General features: G+C 43.2%; 1 non-coding gene across 1 annotated transcript; it reads left to right on the top strand.

Moving 5' to 3' along the window:
* Nucleotides 1-18,681: 18,681 nt before the first annotated feature.
* Nucleotides 18,682-18,775, top strand: trnai-uau (transfer RNA isoleucine (anticodon UAU)). Its single transcript has 2 exons — nucleotides 18,682-18,719; nucleotides 18,740-18,775. It is a non-coding gene; the product is annotated as a tRNA-Ile (tRNA).
* The last annotated feature ends 215 nt before the right edge of the window (nucleotides 18,776-18,990 follow it).

Below are 18,990 nucleotides of genomic sequence, written 5' to 3'. Positions count from 1 at the left end.
GGAGGTCATCCTGTCACACAGCCCATCCACAAGCTCTCGCTAAAATCGCTATGTTTCTAACTTATGTCATTTGCCTTCTTTCAGATGTGGAATAGCAAAATCCCAGAGCAGATTCTTCGCCTGTCAGGCAGTCCTAGAATGCGTGTTCAATCCAATCAGTGTGGCTTCAAGTTGCATGTAATGCCTTTTTTCTCACGTGACATGAAATGCACAGTAAGATCGTGAAGCACGTTTGCACGCACTCTCTCGCTTACACAAATACACAAACAAACTAAAATTTCTGCAACCTCCAAAGGCACTTTTTGACATTTGGACGCTGTGGGAACAACGGAGCGAAATCACACGTTTTAATTTGAAATATGTCTGTTTTCTCACATGTCGACCGACTCAGAAACGGTTCTTTGACTAAAAGTTGGCAGCGCTCGTCCAGGATCTCTCGTATTTCAAATATGAATATCCCGAAACAAGATTCATACCCTTACACGAAGGAGCCGCCGACAACGAGGAGCGTAGCTGTAAAATTCTGACGGTAGTTTACTATTCCGCCCATCCTGCCTGTGCTCACTCATAAAGACCGATTTAATGAGTCCCCCTCTTCATAGTCCTGCTTAGGTTTTCCCTTTGATGAATGTATTATTACATTGCATAACCAAATTGCAGTATCCTTGTAAGCAAATATTTAATTTTGCCATGAGGTTAAATGTGATTGATAAAAAAAACAGAGGGATCAAATGTTTAACACAATAACGACGAGCACACTGGATCAGCAATCAATCGCCTGAACCTCTCGGCCACCTCGTCTCCTATTTACAACGACGTCAGATATCCATCCGTTACTTATTGCATCCAAACAGAAATAATGTGCACGAAAGTTTACTTCACCGCTTGTTTTGTCCGTGCAACCAGATCGACAGTGATGAAAATGTGCCATTAGCTTCTTAAAGCAAACAGCCTTCCTTTACTTCAGGTGAGTGACTGTACGAGATGGTTGGTTTTGAGGCAGAACCAAAACAAAGAATATAAAATTCGATGCGGCAAGTTAGTTGACCGTTGCAAGACTCGAGCCTACAATCTTTCGATAATATCGCAGTTACAATTGACATAGCTTATCCATTCGGCCACGCGGCCGCTGCTGGCTCTGCAAAATTTGTTGTTGATTATATAGAGAGCAAATTTGGCACAAGAGTGAAATCAAGTTGTGGATTTCGGAAAACATGAGCATATTTCGAGTAATGAATCGACGCGCTGTGATATAGATTTGCACGGGCACAGGCAACGTCAATGTAGCTTGACACACAACAGTTTAACAATTCGGTCATCGCAGTTAAAATCAACTCCTTTTAAAACTATACAGGATGATCCGGATTATGAGGAAATACGTCATAAAGGGGCAAATTATGAATGGGAACTGACAACCAACCCGATTAAACGGACATCGAATGGTCCGGGACTGCAAGCACATCCGTCTTGCACAGATGCAGAATGACCCTTGACGGATAGCAGTTCCCTTTTCAAAGAATAAAGTGGGATTTCTATATTTCCTGAAGGCAATTGTGCTGTGCGTGAGTGAGTGTGGGGCTCAGGACCAGTCTGGGCTGGCACAGTTGTTGAAACTACAGGTGACAGACAGGCAGGAAGGAGGGAGGGAAGCAAAACCAACCCAAACAAAAAGACAATTTAAAACATATTTATCATAATATGAAAATAAATAAATTTACAATTTTATTGCAAAAAATTGAACTTGATTTGATTTAAATAAATAAATAATTGATTTATAACCTGTATATTTTTGGTTGGACGAAGGCTGTGTGACTGGATGAAATCCACTGGAAATCAGCGGGTGCAGTCATTAAATACCCAAACACAGTAAGCCCATGGTGAAAGACAAGCCACGAGGGAAGATGTGGGCAACAAAGGCGATCTTTTAAAGTCGCGAGTGCCTTCTGCTGGATCTGACAGCAGCTGCATGTGCTGTGAAAGAGGTGAAATGTAATATAGAGCCAATGCAGGCAGAACAGAAAAAGTACATTTATAGTCAAAGTTAAAAAATAGGGAATGTATATAAATATATTTATGTATAAATATTTACTTATGTATAAAAATAAACAAATTTAGTCAGTCAGTCATTTCTTGTCTTATCTTGATTTGATTTGTATTTGAAAATAAAGGGGAAGGAGGTCAACATGTCACACACCCCGCACACAAGCTCTCGTTAAAATCGCTATGTTTTATCCTGCTTTTAGCACTAGGCCGGAAGATTCAGCTCCTGATTCGCGGAAGTGCAAAAGCTTACCGGCCCGCCTTCTAGTTTCACTGAAATTATGATGTCAATCGTCATGTAGTGCTCTGCCAGCACCCCGGATGGAAAATTAGGCCGTAACGCCTCATTATACGCCCTCCCCTGGAAACGCCTGAAAAACCAGACATTCGCAGGGTGCAGCAGGCAGTATTTGCGGCGTATTTAAATAGAGTGATGAGGATCCTACATCGCAGGTCACATTGACTGTAACAGTTGCGCACAGTACACTGGCTGAAGTTCCGACTTGAAAGCGGCAGTTTTATTTGCCATTACAGTGTCCATCAATGTCAGTGGTTTGAGTTAAAGATCTCATGATCTCAGTTGCGAAAAGTTTGACTTTTTCGACGTGCAGTGAAAATCAGTATAGTTTAGTGGGAATTCCATCGCGTGAGGTGCTGTGACGTTAACAAGCTGGCTAGCAGCCAATCACAATGCAGATTCTCAGAGCCAGCGAACCGTTCAGAAGGAGAGTGACACAGTTAATTCAGAAACTAGGGTCCTAAATTAAGGAAAGGTAACTTCGATGGTTTGAGGTGTGAACTGGCCAAAATAGACTGGCAAATGACACTTAAAGGGCTGACGGTGGATAGGCAATTGCAAACATATAAACATCACATGGATGAACTTCAGCAATTGTACATCACTGCCTGGAGTAAAAGTAAAACGCGGAGAGTGGCTCAACCGTGACTAACACAGGAAATTAAGGATAGTGTTAAATCCAATGACGAAACATATAAATTAGTGAGCAAAATCAGCAAACCTGAGGACTCGGAGTAATTTAGAATTTAGCAGAGGAGACCAAAATGTCTAATTAAGAGTGGGAAAATAGAGTACAAGAGGAACCTTGCTGGGAATTTAAAAACTGACTGCAAAAGCTTCTATATATATGTGAAGAGAACAAGATTATTGAAGACAAACGTAGGTCCCTTGCAGTCGGATTCAGGTCAATTTATAATGGGGAACAAAGAAATGGCAGAACAATTGAACAAATGCTTTGGTTCAGTCTTCCTGAAGGAAGACACAAATAAACTTCCAGAGGTACTAGGGGACCGAGGGTCTAGTGAGAAGGAGGAACTGAAGGATATCCTTATTAGGCGGGAAATTGTGTTTGGGAAATTGATGGGATTAAAGGCCGATAAATCCCCAGGGCCTGATACTCTGCATCCCAGAGTACTTAACAGAGTGGCACTTGAAATAATGGACGCATTGGTGATCATTTCCCAACAGTCTATCGAATCTGGATCAGTTTCTATGGACTGGAGCGTAGCAAAGGTAACACCACTTTTTAAAAAGAGTGGGAGAGAGAAAACGGGTAATTATAGACCGGTTAGCCTGACATCAATCTTGGGGAAAATGTTGGAATCAATTATTAAGGATGAAATAAGAGCACATTTGGACAGCAGTGACAGGATCGTTCCAAGTCAGCAAAGATTTATGAAAGAGAATCATGCTTGACCAATCTTCTGGAATTTTTTGAGGATGTAACTATTAGCGTGGACAAGGTAGGGCCAGTGCATGTGGTGTATTTGGACTTCCAAAAAGCTTTTGACAAGGTCCCACACAAGAGATTGGTCTGCAAAATCAAATCACATGGTATTGGGGGTAACGTACTGACGTGGATAGAGAATTGTTTGGCAGACAGGAACCAGAGAGTCGGGATAAACTGGTCCTTTTCAGAATGGCAGGCAGTGACGAATGGAGTGCCGCAAGGCTCAGTGCTGGGACACCAGCTCTTTACTACATAAATTAATCATTTAGATGAAATAATTAAGTGTAGTATTTCTAAGTTTACAGATGAAACTAAACTGGCTGGCGGTGTGAGCTGTAAGGAGGACGCTAAGAGGCTGCAGGTTGACTTGGATCGGTTAGGGAAGTAGGCAAATGAATGGCAGATGCAGTATAATGTGGATAAATGGGAGGTTATCCACTTTGGTGACAAAACATGAACGCAGAATATTATCTGAATGGCGGCAGATTAGGAAAAGGGGAGATGCAATGAGACATGGGTGTCATGGTACATCAGTCATTGAAATTTGGCATGCAGATACAGCAGGTAGTGAAGAAGGCAAATGGTATCTTGGCCTTCATAGCTAGGGGATTTGAGAAGAGGAGCAAGGAGGTCTTACTGCAGTTGTACAGGACCTTGTTGAGGTTTCACCTTGAATATTTTGTTCAGTTTTGTTCTCCTAATCTGAGGAAGGACGTTCTTGCTATTGAGGGAGTGCAGCGAAGGTTCACCAGACTGATTCCCGGGATGGCTGGACTGACATATGAGGAGAGACTGGATCACTGGGCCTTTGTACACTGGAGTTTCGAAGGATGAGAGGCGATCTCATAGAAAGATATAAGATTCTGAGGGGACAGTACAAGTGCGATGCGGGAAGAATGTTCCCGATGTTGGGGAAGTCCAGAACCAGGGGCCACAGTCTTTGGATAAGGGACAGGCAATTTAGGAATGAGGTGAGGAGAAACTACTTCACTCAGAGAGTTGTTAACCTGTGGAATTCCCTGCTGCAGAGAGTTGCTGATGCCAGTTCATTGGATATATTCAAGAGGGTGTTAGATATGGCCCTTAAGGCTAAAGGGATCAATGGGTATGGAAAGAATGCAGGAAAGGTGTACTGAGGGAATGATCAGCCTTGATATTGAATGGTGGTGCAGGCTCAAAGGGCCGAACGGCCGACTCCTGCACCTATTTTCAATGTTTCTATGGTTGTAACTTATGTCATTTGCCTTCTTTCAGATGTGGAAGAGCAAAATCTCACAGCAGATTTTTCTCCTGTCAGGCAGTCCTCGAATGCGTGTTCAATCAAATCAGTATGGCTTCAAGTTGCATGTAATGCCTTTTTTGTCACATGACATGAAATGCACAGTAAATCGCGAAGCACGTTTGCACGCACTCTCTCAGTTACACAAACACACAAACAAACTACAACTCCTGCACACTCTAAAGGCAGTTTTTCAAATTTAAATTTGAAATCCGGGACAGACAGCACGCCCCTTTAAACAGACACAGAATGATCCGGGACTGATAGCACAGCATTTCAGAGACACAGAAAATGACCCTGAATTGACAGCACATCACCTTAAAAGGGATACGGAAACAGAATGAACAAAAACAGAGAATTCTGTAAAACTCAGCAGGTCGTGCAGATTCTGTGGATGAAGAACCCGGGTCCACGTTCAGTCGAATGATCATTCCGATATTTTAGGAAAAATGTAAAGATTGCTGATTTTTTTCAACAAAAGTAGCGCCTGGAAGAAATAGGCAGCGAGGAATGACAAAAGGGGATTTCTGTGATAAGGTGGAGCGTAGGAGTGATTAAATAATAAATGGCACATGCGAAAAGGCAAAGTGGGTGGTAATCGGGGAATAAAGTAACAAAGAATGGTCCAGAGGAGGTGTTAGTGAGAACAGCAGAACCATTATCAGACAATGGGAGCGGTGCACGTGATCCGATACGTTGAACCTAATGTTGAGGCAAGAAGACTATAACATGCTTGAATTATAGGATATGAACGCCTTTTAATCAGACCAGGCAGCTTGGCCACCCCGGAATGATTTCCTGTACAGTTTGAGTTCGGCAGCCAAGGGACTAATTCAAAAGGCAGCTTCTCACATCTTTTCAGCGCAAGAGAAACAGGACACACTCATATTCAAAGCAGAGTATGTTTCACGTTGAAGTGGACATAGACGCGGAATGTATGTTTATCTCAATGGAGATGAGCTTATGCGTGCTAAAGGAAGATAAACTGACCAAGTATTGGCCGGAAACAAACACGGGTTTAGGTTGTCCAATGAAACACAGAGCCGAGTACATCTGAGATACTTTAACTTTACTCAGATCGATGAATTTCACTTTGCTCCTCTGAAACTCGATGATTTGGATGCTGTGGGAACAACGGATGAAATCACAAGTTTTAATTTGAAATATGTCCGTTTTCTCACATGTCGATTGGCTGAGAAGCGATTCTTTGATTAAAAGTTGGCAGGGGTCGTCCCGGATTTGAACCCGTGTCCTCTTGCATTTTAATTATGAATATCGCTAAATGAGCATCATACTTCGAGAAAAGCGAGACGCCGACAGTGAGGAGCGGAGCTCTCAGATTCTGACGGTAGTTTACTATTCGGCCCATCGTTCCTGTGTTGACTCTCAGAGACCTATCTCATGAGTCCCCCTCTCCATAGTCCTGCTAATGTTTTCCCTTTGATGAATGCATTATTAAATTGAGACACAACTTAAACAAAGTGCAGCATCCTTGTCAGTAAAAGTTGAATATTGAGGTCAAATGTGATTGACAAATAAACTCGACGGGTTAAATGTTTAATACAATAACGACGAGGGTGGGAGCGCACTGGATTAGCAATCCATTGCCTGAATCTCTCGACCACCTCGTCTCTCATTTACAGCAACGTCAGACATCCATCCCTTACTTTTTGCATCCAAACAGAAATAATGTGCACGAAAGTCTATTTCACCGCCTGTTCTGCCCGTGCAACCAGTTCGGCAGTGATGTAAATGTGCCATGAGCTTCTTAAACTTTCCTTTACTTCAGGTGAGTGACTGAACGAGATGGTTGGTTTTGAGGCATAATTAAAACAATGAATATAAAATTTCATGCAGCGAGATGGTTGACCGCAAACAGGACTGGAATTTTCAATCTTCTGATAACATTGCGTTTAACAATCGAAGTCAGACGTCTTGTCAATTACGCCACGCAGCAGCTACCGTCCGCGCAAAATTTGTTGCTGTTTATATTGAGAGCAAATTTGGGACAAGGTTTAGATCAAGGAGTGGATTTCGGAAAACATGAACATATTTCGAGTAATGAATCGATGCGCTGCGATATGGATGCGCACGGGTAGAGGCAACGTCAATATAGCTTGAAACACAATAGTTTAACAATGCGGTCATCGCAGCTGAAATCACACTTCTTTTAAAACCATACAGGATGATCCGGCATTATGAGAAAATCGGACTTCAAGGTGCAAATTATGAACTGGAAATGACAACCATTCGGTTCAAACAGACACCGAATGATCCGGGACTTGAAGCATATCCCTCTTACACAGAGACAGAATGACCCTTGACTGACAGCAGATCCCTTTTAAAAGAATAAAGTGAGACTTCTATAATTTCTGAAGACAATTGGGTTGTGCGTGAATGAGCGTGGGGCTCAGGACCACGTGGGGCTGGGACGGTTGTTGATGCCTCAGGTGATAGAAGGCAGGAAGGAGGGAGGGAATTAAAACCAACCCGACAAATCCAATTTACACGTTTTCAAGTTCAGTCGGATAATCACGCCGATCTTTAAGGGAAAAGTTAAAGATTACTGATTTTTTTCAACAAAAAAAGAGCCTGGAAAATATAGGCAGCGAGAAAGGACAAAAGCAAGCGCCTGTGTACAGTGAAACGCAGCAGTGATTAATTAATAAATGGCACAATGGGAAACGCCAAAGTGAGTGGTAATCGGGCAATAACGTAACAAAGGATGGACCAGAGGAGGTGTTAGTGGGAACAGGAGAACCATTACCAGACAATGGGAGCGGTGCTTATGCTCCGATACATTGAAGCTAATGTTGAGGCCAGAAGTCTTTAAAATTCCTAAAATATAGGTTGTCAACGCCTTTTAATCAGACCAGGCAGCTTGATCACTCCGGATTGATTTCTTGTACGTTTGAATTCGGCAGCCAAGGGACTAATTCAAAAGCCATCTTCTCACAACATTTCAGCGCTAGAGAAACAGGACGCACTCATATTCAGGGCAGAGTGTGTATCACGTTGAAGTTAAGATTGACGCTGAATGTATGCTTATCCCAATTGAGATGAGCTCATGCGTGCAGAAAGGAAGATTTCCTTAATCAAGTATTGACCGAAATTAAATACTGGTTTAGGTTGTTCAGTGAGACACCGAGCCGAGTATATCCGAGAGAGTTTAATTTTACTCAGTTATTAAATTTCACCTTGTTCCTGTGAAACTCTGCGATTTTAACGCAGTGGGAACAACTCCGCGAAATCACACTTTTTCATTCTTAATTTTTCTCACATTTCGACCGGCTGTGAGAAGCGGATCTTTGACTAAAAGCTGGCGGAGCTCGTTCGTGCTTTGAACCCGGGATCTCTCGCATTTCAATTTGAAAATCCCAAAACAATCCTACCCCAAGACCAACAAGCCGCCCACAGCGAGAAGCGTATGTCTCAGACTCTGACGGTAGTTCACTATTCGGCCCATTCTGCATGTGCTGTCTCTCAGAGACCTATCTAATTAATCCCAAATGACCATAGCCCTACTAATGTTTTCCCTTTGATCAATATATTATTAATTTGAAACATTACATGACCGAAGTGCAGCATTCTTGTCATGAAATGTTGAATTTGGCCATGACATTAAATATGATTGAAAAAGTAACCGAAGGAATCAATTGTTTAACCTGCACAGCACACTGGATTAGACGTCCATCGCCTGTCGTTCGCAGCCACCTCGTCTCCTATTAACAGCTACATCAGCAATTGAATTTGCTGTTTTTTGCATTCAAACAGAAATAATGTTAAAGAAAGACTACTTCACCGCTTGTTCTGTCCGTGCAACAGGATCGAGATTGAAAATGTGCCATTACCTTCTTAAAGCAAACAGCCTTCCTTTCCTTCAGGTCAGTGACTGTACGAGATAGCTGGTTTTGCAGCAGAATGACGACAAAGAATATAACATTTCGCGCAGCGAGTTAATTTACCGCGCTCGACTCAAATCTGCAAATTTCCGATAACGTCGCGGTTACAATCGAACTCAGATGCCTTATCCATTACGCCACGTGGCTGCTGCCACGAGGAAAAAAATTGTTGTTTTTTATATTAGGAGCAAATTCGGGGCAATAGCTGTACAAAGTAGTGGGTTTTGGAAAATATGAGCATATTTCAAGTAAATGAACAGAAGCGTTGCGATCTGTGTGCGCACTTTAGCTGGGCTTCGAAGTTGGAACACAACCGCTTAACAATTCGTTCAGCACAGCTGAAATCAGACTCCTTTTCAAAATATACATGGTGATCCGGGACTATGAGAAAACCTGTCTTTAAGAGAAAATTGTGAACCGAAACTTACAACCATCCCGTTTAAACAGACACAGAATGATCAGGGACTGCAAGCACATCCCTTTTACACAGCTGTAGAATGATCCTTCACTGACAGCAGTTCTCTTTTAAAAGAATAAAGTGGGATTTCTATCATCCCTGAGTGCAAATATGCTGTGCGTGAGTGAGTGTGGGGCTCCGAAACACGTGGGGTTGGGAAGGTGATTGAAGCCCAAGGTGATAGACAGGCAGGAAGGACGGAGGGAAGTAAAACCCTCCAGAAAAAAAACAATTTAACAACATTTATCTACTTAATTTTTTAAGAAATGTATTGATAAGAATTTTAGTTAACAAAAATTGAAATTGATTTGATTTCAATAAATATATAATCAATGAATAATGTATTTATTTTTAGATCGAACGAAGGCTGTGTGTGTCTAGATGTTTACCATTGGAGATAAGGGTGTGCACCCAGTAAATACCAACAGGCACCGTCAGCCCATGGTGGAAGACAAGCCACGAGGGAAGAGGTGGGAGGCAACGACCATCTTTTAAAGTGACGTGTGTCTCTCTGCTGTTTTTCAGATGTGCAATGTCAGGATCTGACAGCATCTGCTTGTGCTGCGAAAGTGGACAAAAGCAATAGAGTCCAGTGCAGGCAGATCAGAAAAAGCACATTTATTGTGAAAGTTAAAAAGCGGGGAGTTATACATTGTATATAAGTATGCACTCACACACACACACGTATATACTTATAAATATATATATAAATATATATATATAAACAAAGTCTGTCAGTCAGTCAAGTCTTGTCTTGTCCTGTTTTGATTTGATTTGAATTTGAAAATAAGGTGGTTGAGGTCATCATGTCACAAAGCCCACACGCAAGCCCTCGCTGGAATCCGTAAGTTTCCAACTTTTTTTTGCATTTTTTCAGATGCGGAATGGCAAGATCCCACAGCAGATTCTTCTCCTGTAAGATATTCCGCGAAGGAGTGTTGAAGCAAATCGGCATGGCTTCAAATTCCATGTAATGCCTTTTTTCATACATGATATGAAATGCCAAGCACCATCGCACAACACGTTTGCACTCTCTCACTCTCTCTCTTACACAAACTCAAAAACAAGCTTAAATTCCTACACCATCCAAAGATAGTTTTTGAAATTTGAAATTTGAAATCCGAAATAGACAGCACATCCCTTTTAAACAGACACATAATGATCCGGGACTGATAGCATATCCCTTTTAAACAGACACAGAAATTTGCGGGACTGAAAGCAAATCCCTGTGAAGCAGATATAGAATGTTCTTGGACTGAGAGGTCTTTAATTTTAAACAGGCTCAGAATGACCCGGGACTGAGAGCAAATCTCTTTGAAAACAGACACAGAATGATCCTGGACTTACAGCAAATCGGTTTAGACAGACACAAAATGATCCATGACCTCTAGCATTTCCACTGTGAAAATCACAAAGAGAGATTCAAGGCCGGAGACCAACGAGCAGCCGACAGTAAAGTGCGTAACCCATTCTATATTAAAATGGCTTATTCTGACGGTAGTGAAGAAAGCTATTCGGCCCAACGTGGCTGTGCTGTGTCTCTGAGAGAGCGAACAAATTAGTCCCCCTCTCCATAGTCCTGCGAATAACAACATAAGAACGTAAATGTTATCTTTGATGTGTATATTGGGCCTGAAGACATTGTGCTCGGCTTCCCCCAGGCGCTCGGCTGCAAATAGTGATAACGTTCCACACCTACCTTTTGCTCCTGCACCGTCCGCATCTGACGCCTTCTCTTCGCGCGCTTCGCAGCGCATTCACGTCTTGGAGCTGCGGAGGGAGAAGCTGAATTCACCTGGCTCTGGAGAGCCAATGAATGTACAGTATTATCATTCGTATTAATAGCATCTCCGGAAGTCGGGATTCTCAGTATTACGAATGAAAACACCCCCATCACCCAAACACACCTAAAAACTAAAAAAAAACACCTCACGTATGTAATATTAATTTAAATTAAAGTTAACAAATGTGTTAGAAAAAATAAATTATTCGAATTTTTTTTTAAAGTTTGATATTTTGGGTTGAAATAAACCTTCCTTAGTGGACAGAGTTTTTAAACATAAAATGTTATTACATTTTCTTTCTATATGTTTTTATATTTTTTACATGTTTAAAAACTCTTATGCTGATAAAAGTAGGCTATGCACCTGCTTTTCCCAGGCGCAAGCAATTTAAGGACATTCGCTGGGCAATTGATGGGCGAATAGCGCATACACACGCGAATGTCCTTCTCCTGAAGAAGCGTTGGGTCTGTCAAGCAAGAATTTGACATTGGAAAACCTGGTTTTCAGTGCATGCGCCTCGCACGTCAAAGAACGGCTTTTGTGGGTGCTTGCCGGTTGCGTACGTACTCAGTACAGACGCAGTCAGGCCGGAATTACAGGCCCTATCTTAATTTGAGACATGACATGACCAAAGTACAGCATCCTTGAAAGTAAAAGGTATTTACGTGATTGACAAAACAACAAGAGGCTTCAAACGCTTTACACAATAAGGACGAGTATGCGATTCGGAGCCACGCATGCAGATCACAATGGATTAGCAGGTATTCGCCTTAAACTCTGGGCCACCTCCTCTCACGTTTGAAGCAACGCTAGGCATTCAATTTCCTGCTTTTTGCATCCAAACAGAAATATTGTGCAAGAATGTCCACTTCACCGCTTGTCCTGCCTATGCAAGCAGATCGACAATGTTGAAAATGTGCCATCAGCTTCTTAAAGCAAACGGCTTTCTTTACTTCAGGTGGTGTACACACGTGGAATTAAATGCACCAGATACAGCAGAAGTCGGAACTGCTGAAATAGAGGAGTTTGGTTATTCATAAAAAGAATGAATTGGGATGGGGCAGCAGAAACAGGGGAACTAGCAGCTCCGGAAACAGGGGAATTAGGAGCTCTGGAAACAAAGAAATTAGGAGCTCTGAAACATCAGCATTGGTTGATCTGCAGAAACAACGGAATGAGAGTGCCCTCGAATGACGGGAAATTGGACCAATAAACAGTTGAATTAGGATCTCCAGAAAAACGGAGAATTAGGATCAACAGAAACAGGGGAATTAGTACCTCGAGGTATGGGTGAATTAGGAGACCGTAACAGAAACCTGAAAATTATTAGAGAGCTAAACAAACAGGGACATTACGAGAGCGTTACAGTTACAATGGAATTCTTAACTCCAAATACTGCGACGTAAGGAGGGTCATCATAATCAGGGAAAGTAGGAGCGCCAGAAATAGGGTAATTAGGAAGAGGAAAATTATGAGCTCCAGCACTTTACCTGGAGGGGAATTATGAGCAGCAGAAAAGGAGAGTTAGCAGTTGAAGAAAGAGGTGAACGAGGTTCACCTGATACAGGGGAAGTATGAGCTCCAGTGACAGGAGCATTGTTTACTCCAAAACATGGGACAAAGATGCTACTGAAACATTAGAAGTAGGAGCTGCAGAAACAGTGTAATTGGAGCGCCAGAAAGAGGTTACTCTGGAGTTCCTGACACAGAGAAATGAGGAGCACCTGAAACTGGAGAATTAGAAGCTGCTGAAATAGAGAAATGAGGAGTGCAAGAAAATGGAGAATTTGGAGCTCCAGAAACATAGGGATAAGGAACTCCTGAAACAGAGCGATAAGGAGCTCCAAAAACAGCTGAATTTGGAGCTCCAGAAACAGTGGGAGAAGGAGCTCTTGAAATAGGGGAATCAAGAGGTCCTGTAACAGAGGGATAAGGAGCTCCTGAAACAGAGGAATTAGGAGCTCCTGAAACAGAGGGATAAGGAGCTCCTGAAATGAGGAATTAGGAGCTCCTGAAAAAGAGGGATAAGGAGCGCCTGAAACAGAGGAATTTGGAGCTCTTGAAACAGTGGGATAAGAATCTCCTGAAAAAAATGAATTAGGAGCTCTTGAAAAATGGGGAATTCAGAGCTCGGATACATGGAAATTAGGAGTTTCAGAAACAGGGGCATTTGGTGTTCAAAATACGAGAATGATGACCAGCAAAAACAGGGGGATTAGGAGATATTGCAGTACTTGCACCCCTACATATCATTGTCAGATACAGTTTCTAAGTATAATATACTCTGATCCATCTTTCTTAGGTTCAATATGAAATAATTTACACTTCCTCACTGGGACCTATATCTGCATAGTTATTGTCACAAACACTTAATAATCGTCTCTTTGCAACATTATGTTCCACGACACTATTTACAGTGCCAGTTACATTTTTATTCACTAAAATTGGACGAGAGAGCGGAACTGTAAAGTGCCTCGCCGTTTGTTTTTCGTGCTCTGTCTCCTCATGTCTGTCTTTCTTTCTGTCTCCCCATCTGTTTCCAACACTCTCTTGCCCAACCTATCACTCCTCCGTCTTTCTCGCCACTTGTGTAACCCCCGTCTGTCTTTCTCTGTGGCCCTCCCGCCTGTCTCTCCGTCTGACTACCACTGTATTTTTCTTTCCTCTGCTGTTATCTCTATTTCTGTCTCCCCGTCTGTGCCCATCAGTCTCTTCCCCTCCTTCCCTCTCCCGTATGTCTCTCGAGTCAGTCCCTTGCAGTTCTCCGTCTGTCTGGCCCCGCCGTCTGTCGACCTTTCTCTCTCACTGTCTGTCTCTGTCGTTACCTCCCTGTCTCCCTCCTGTTTAACTCCCCCGTTTGTCACCCTCTCTGTCTCCCCAGTCTTGCCCTCTCCCTCCTTAACTTTTCTGTGTCTGTCTGATTCGTCTGTTCTATTTCTGTCTTGCCCGTTTCCCTCTGCTATATTTCTCTCCCCTTCTGCATCCTCCCGTTTGTCTACCACCATCAGCCTCGCCCACTCTGTTCCCTTTTTTTACATTTCCAGTCGGTTATCTCCACCACACGGTCTGTCGCTCTCTCTCTATCACCTCCTGTAGGTCTCTCTCTCTCTCTCTCTGTCCCCTGCCCCTATCTATCTCCTTCCTATCTCTCGTCTGTCTTTCTCTCACTCTCTCTGTTGCCCCTCTGGCTCACCAGTTTGCCTGCTCCCGTCGAGCACCGTCTCAGCCTTTGTCTTTGTAACATATCATCCATCTACCGCAGCCTCTCGCAATGCACCATTCTTCCAGTCAATCTCTATCCCACCGCACCCAATTTGTTGCTCTCACACGCTGTCCCTCGCTCCCCCAGCTCGTTTTCTTTGTCTACCACGTCGTTTTCTCCGTGTCTTTCCGGGTCTGTTTTCTGCCCATTTCTCTCCAACGTCTGTCCCACTCTAACCCTCTGTACGTCTACTCACTTCTGTCTATCCACAGCTGTCTCCCCATCTCTCATTCTCTCTGTTACTGCCAAATGTTTATCTCTCTTTACCTCGCCGATCTGCCTATCTGACTCCGCCTTCTGGTTCTCTCCCTCTTTCTCCCCACGTCTATCTCACTGCTGTCTCTTCATCACTCTCACTCTGTTTGACCCATCGATTACCCCGCCGTCTGCCTCTGTCTCCATATCTCTCTCTGTTGACCTCTTTCCCTGTCTCCAAGGTTTTAAAAAAAATTAAATCAGAAATGTGGGCGTCGCTACCAAGGCCTTCCTTCCTTTATTGCCCTTCTGAAACTGCCCCGGAGAAGGTGGTGTTGAGCCGACTATTTGTAACCGCTGCAGTCCGTGTGGTGAAGAGACTCCCGCAGTGCCGACTTTGTCGCTGCAGTTTGATTCAACTGAGTGTTTCGCTGGGCCATTGTCGAGGGCATTGAAGTGTCATCCACATTGCTCTGCGTCTGGAATCATGTACAGCCCAGACCAGGAAAGGACGACATATTTCATCCCCAAAAGGACATTAGTGAACAAGATGGATTATTACGACAATCCAGTACTATCATGGTCATTTCTGATACTAGCTCTTCAAATCAAGATTCATGTAATTAACTCAATTTAAATTCTTCAGCTGCCGTGGCAGGATTTGAACTTACCTCTCGGCGATCTTCAGACCAAGCCTCTGGATTAGTAGTTCAGTAACATTCCCACTCTGCTACCGTATGGTTTCTCTCTCTCTCTCTCTCTCAGTGTGTTCTCAGTCTGTCGCCTCCTTCTTTCTCCCCCACCTGCCTCTCTCTGTCTTGCCATCTGTCTTTTTCCACCGCCTGTCTCCATCACTCTATCTCTCTCCACACCCACCTACCCGTGTCTGTCTCTCGCTCTGATCCGCCGTATGTCTCTCTCATTCTGCTTCCTCGTATGTCTTTCTGGTCATGTCTCTCCTGTATGCCTCTCTCTCTCTCTATGTCTCCTCATCTGACTGCCGTTGCTGTCTGCCCCATCTGTATCTCTCGCCGTTTTGCCCTGTTTGCCTCGATTGTTTCACTATACTCTCTATTTATCTGTCTCTTACACGTCTGTCTCACCCGCTCTCTCTCACTCTCACTGCCTCACCCCACCTTCTGTCTCTCTCTCTTTAACTCTATCTGAGCCCAGTGTGTTATTTTTCTGGCTAACCCCCGTCTGCCTCCCCTGTCTGTCAATTACTGTCCCCTTCCACCATGCAAACCCGTCTGCCCCTGTCTGTCGCTCTCTATTTGCCTTCCGTCAGTCTTCCCTTTTCTGCCTCCCCTGTCTTTCCCCCTTACAATATTCTCCGCCGCCTGCCTCCTCCCTTCTGCCTTCCACGTCTATCTCTCTCTTTGTCACGCATCATATCTCCCACCCACCCAGTTTTTCTCCATCCGTTTCTCACCCTGTCGGTCGGTCTTGCCGCCCCCTCACCTCAGTATTGTCGGTCTCTATATCCCCCACCATAATAAACTCACCCTGTCTCCCCTCCCCCTAGGCTGTCACTCTCTCTCTCTCTCTTTCAAAATCTGTCTGCCTCGCTTTCTGTCTCTCCGGACTGTCTCCTCTCCACGAAAACAACCTGTCTGTCTCTCTCTTTCTGTGACATGCATATAATTGTGTCCCCCTGCCTATCTATCAATCTGTCACCTTTACCAGGCGTAAGATTTTGAAGGAGATCTTCTCGGCTAGAGATGGAAAAATAGCGCAAATATCCGACCGCAATAAGCCTTCTCTCAGGGATGCGTCGGATCTGTCAAAAGCCATTTTTACTGTCCCATTGCCGGCTTTCAGCGCACGCACATCGCGCTCTGAGAAGCGCACTTGAGAGGCCTCGACGGGTGTGTGCTGACATCATACGTGCCCTTGGAGACCGCAATTGTTGGAAGTTTGGAAGGCTCTCTGTTGCCATGTATTTCCCTTCGTCTGAAACAAACGTGACAAGTTATCAATGGCGATTGCAATAATTATTAATCTTTCACAGAATGTTATAAAATTAATTGAATAAGCTACATTTTAATTTAATAAATCCCGGAATGGGCATCGAACCTGTACCGACGAGGAGAGAGCGCTGCATCCTAACCACTAGGTGGCGGTCACAGGGTGAGTAAACGTTGATGTCAAGAACTCGTGAACCAGTTAGGCGGCCTCTGTGAGAATGTTTAAAGGGAGAATGTTCAAAGTAAACTCGTCGCAACAGCAATGAACCGCAATAAAAAAAAAACAGCCAAAACCTGTGTTTTTCCCCGGCAGACATGGCGGAAATTAAACGGCGGAAGTGAACCGTTTTGAAGATTGAATGTCATTTGGGACTGGCTCGTTTTATTAATTGTAAAACATATGATTTATCTTAAAGACTTGGATATTTCATTGCAGTCCTCTGCTGTTGCGACTTTACCATAACAACAACAACAATTTAGCTACCAGATTAATGCGTGGTATCCCGATTGGTTTCAATACCAACATACTGGCTCTTGGGATTACAATATCGGACCGTATCTGGATTGCATTGTTGACGCTCCATGTCAATGACAATTAATGACAACTCCGTCATCAGAAATCTTTCCAGAGATGCTGCCTGACTGGCTGAGTATATCCAACATTTTCTGATTTCATTTCAGATTTACAGGATTCGCAGTGCTTTGCTTTTGAAACTAAAAAGTAACATAAGTTGACGTCATTGGGAATCGAATGTCAGTACCATTCTGCAACGGCAAATGTGAGTCATGCATGGTGTGTATTCTCCCTTCTGCCAGATAAAGAACATCACTGAATGGGTGCAGAACATTTTGAGGGGCGAATGGGAGCTGCTTAAGTCGTGATCTATGTGCTAACCACTGACATAAGGAAAGAAGGGGATGAGTTTCTTCAGTCAGAGTTTCAGGTGCAATTGAGGAAATTAATGAGCAGGACCACAAAGGTATTCTATGGATTATTCCCAGTGCTTCGCGCTATTGAGGTTGGAAATAGCAACGTATGTCTGGATAAAAGGTGCACGAGGTTGGGCTACAGAATCCGGGGCATTTGGACCAGTTCTGGCGCAGGAGAGACCTGTTGCAGTAGGTCGAGTTGTACATCAATCGAATTAGGACCAATGTCCACGCGGGATGTTTAACAACTGGGGCGGGTGAGGGGTTGAATTAATTTGGCAGTGGATTTGTGTACAAGGATGAAACATCTGTAGATGTTGTAATTATGCATTATACACAATTCCAAACGATTATTAAATATCAACTATAGCAGTGAACGTGGCCTCAGACAGCGCATTTCGGCCCTACCTTGGGAAACGATATACCACGGCTCGGCAAAACCTTCCCTTACACCGAGCACAAGCACAGGAAACAAAGGCACAGCAGACTTTGCTGAGGACCGTAGAGAGTAAAATGATCTTCGATCAGTGATAGCTCTAAATATAGTTTGGTGTCTCTGTGTTAAGTTGCAATTTGTTCTGTGGGTTATAAATATATTTTGTATATCTGCTTTAGTGTTTATGTATTTGAATGCAACATAGTTATTTATAATAGTATTGTGGAGCATCTGTGTTTGTTATAATTGTATTTTCTGTGTACATCTTTGCATCTTGTAAACACCTCGCAAATAAACGTAAATACAATTATAGCACCGAGATACTTAGAGATAAATTCATAATAACACATATATGAACACAAATAATTTGATTATCAATGTTTCACACAATTTAATTTACAACTCACAGATATATGCACAAATATATATTATAAATTTCCCGCATGGACATCGAAATTCATTACAAATAACAATACATTACACAAAAAATAAAACACGTCTACGGCGAGAATCTATGGAGTCTCAATAACTGAAGGCTTCTTGCAGAGAGCCGGCATCGACACGATGGGATGAAAAGCTTCCTTCTGTGTTGAATGATTCGATGATTCTTTGTCTTCTTCCTTGTAAGTCAGGTAGGACAGGCAGCTGTATGATGGGAGCACAAAGCCCAAAGGACATGCAGCTCTAGTGGCGCAATCGGTTAGCGCGCGGTACTTATATGACAGTACAGGTTTGGGAAATGCTGAGGTTGTGTGTTCGAGCCTCACCTGGAGCAGCCGAGGCTTTTGCATGTGATGTTTGTACTTTTCAGAGTCTGAGGCCGTTTTCTATTCATCCATTTCTCTTGTCTATTCCGCCAGGTACCAGGGTGCTTTCTGTCTCTCTCGTTGCAGTTATCTCAATGTGAATCTGTAGGTTATATCTGAATGAATACCCGTGCCTGTTGCCCACATGAAATAAATGAGGTGATCAAACAATTCTTCATCTGGC

This window comes from Pristiophorus japonicus, unplaced genomic scaffold, assembly GCF_044704955.1.
Source record: "Pristiophorus japonicus isolate sPriJap1 unplaced genomic scaffold, sPriJap1.hap1 HAP1_SCAFFOLD_85, whole genome shotgun sequence".
Classification (NCBI taxonomy): Eukaryota; Metazoa; Chordata; class Chondrichthyes; family Pristiophoridae; genus Pristiophorus; species Pristiophorus japonicus.
The sequence above is the reverse complement of the archived record's forward strand: the minus strand, read 5'-3'. Positions and strand labels throughout refer to the sequence as shown.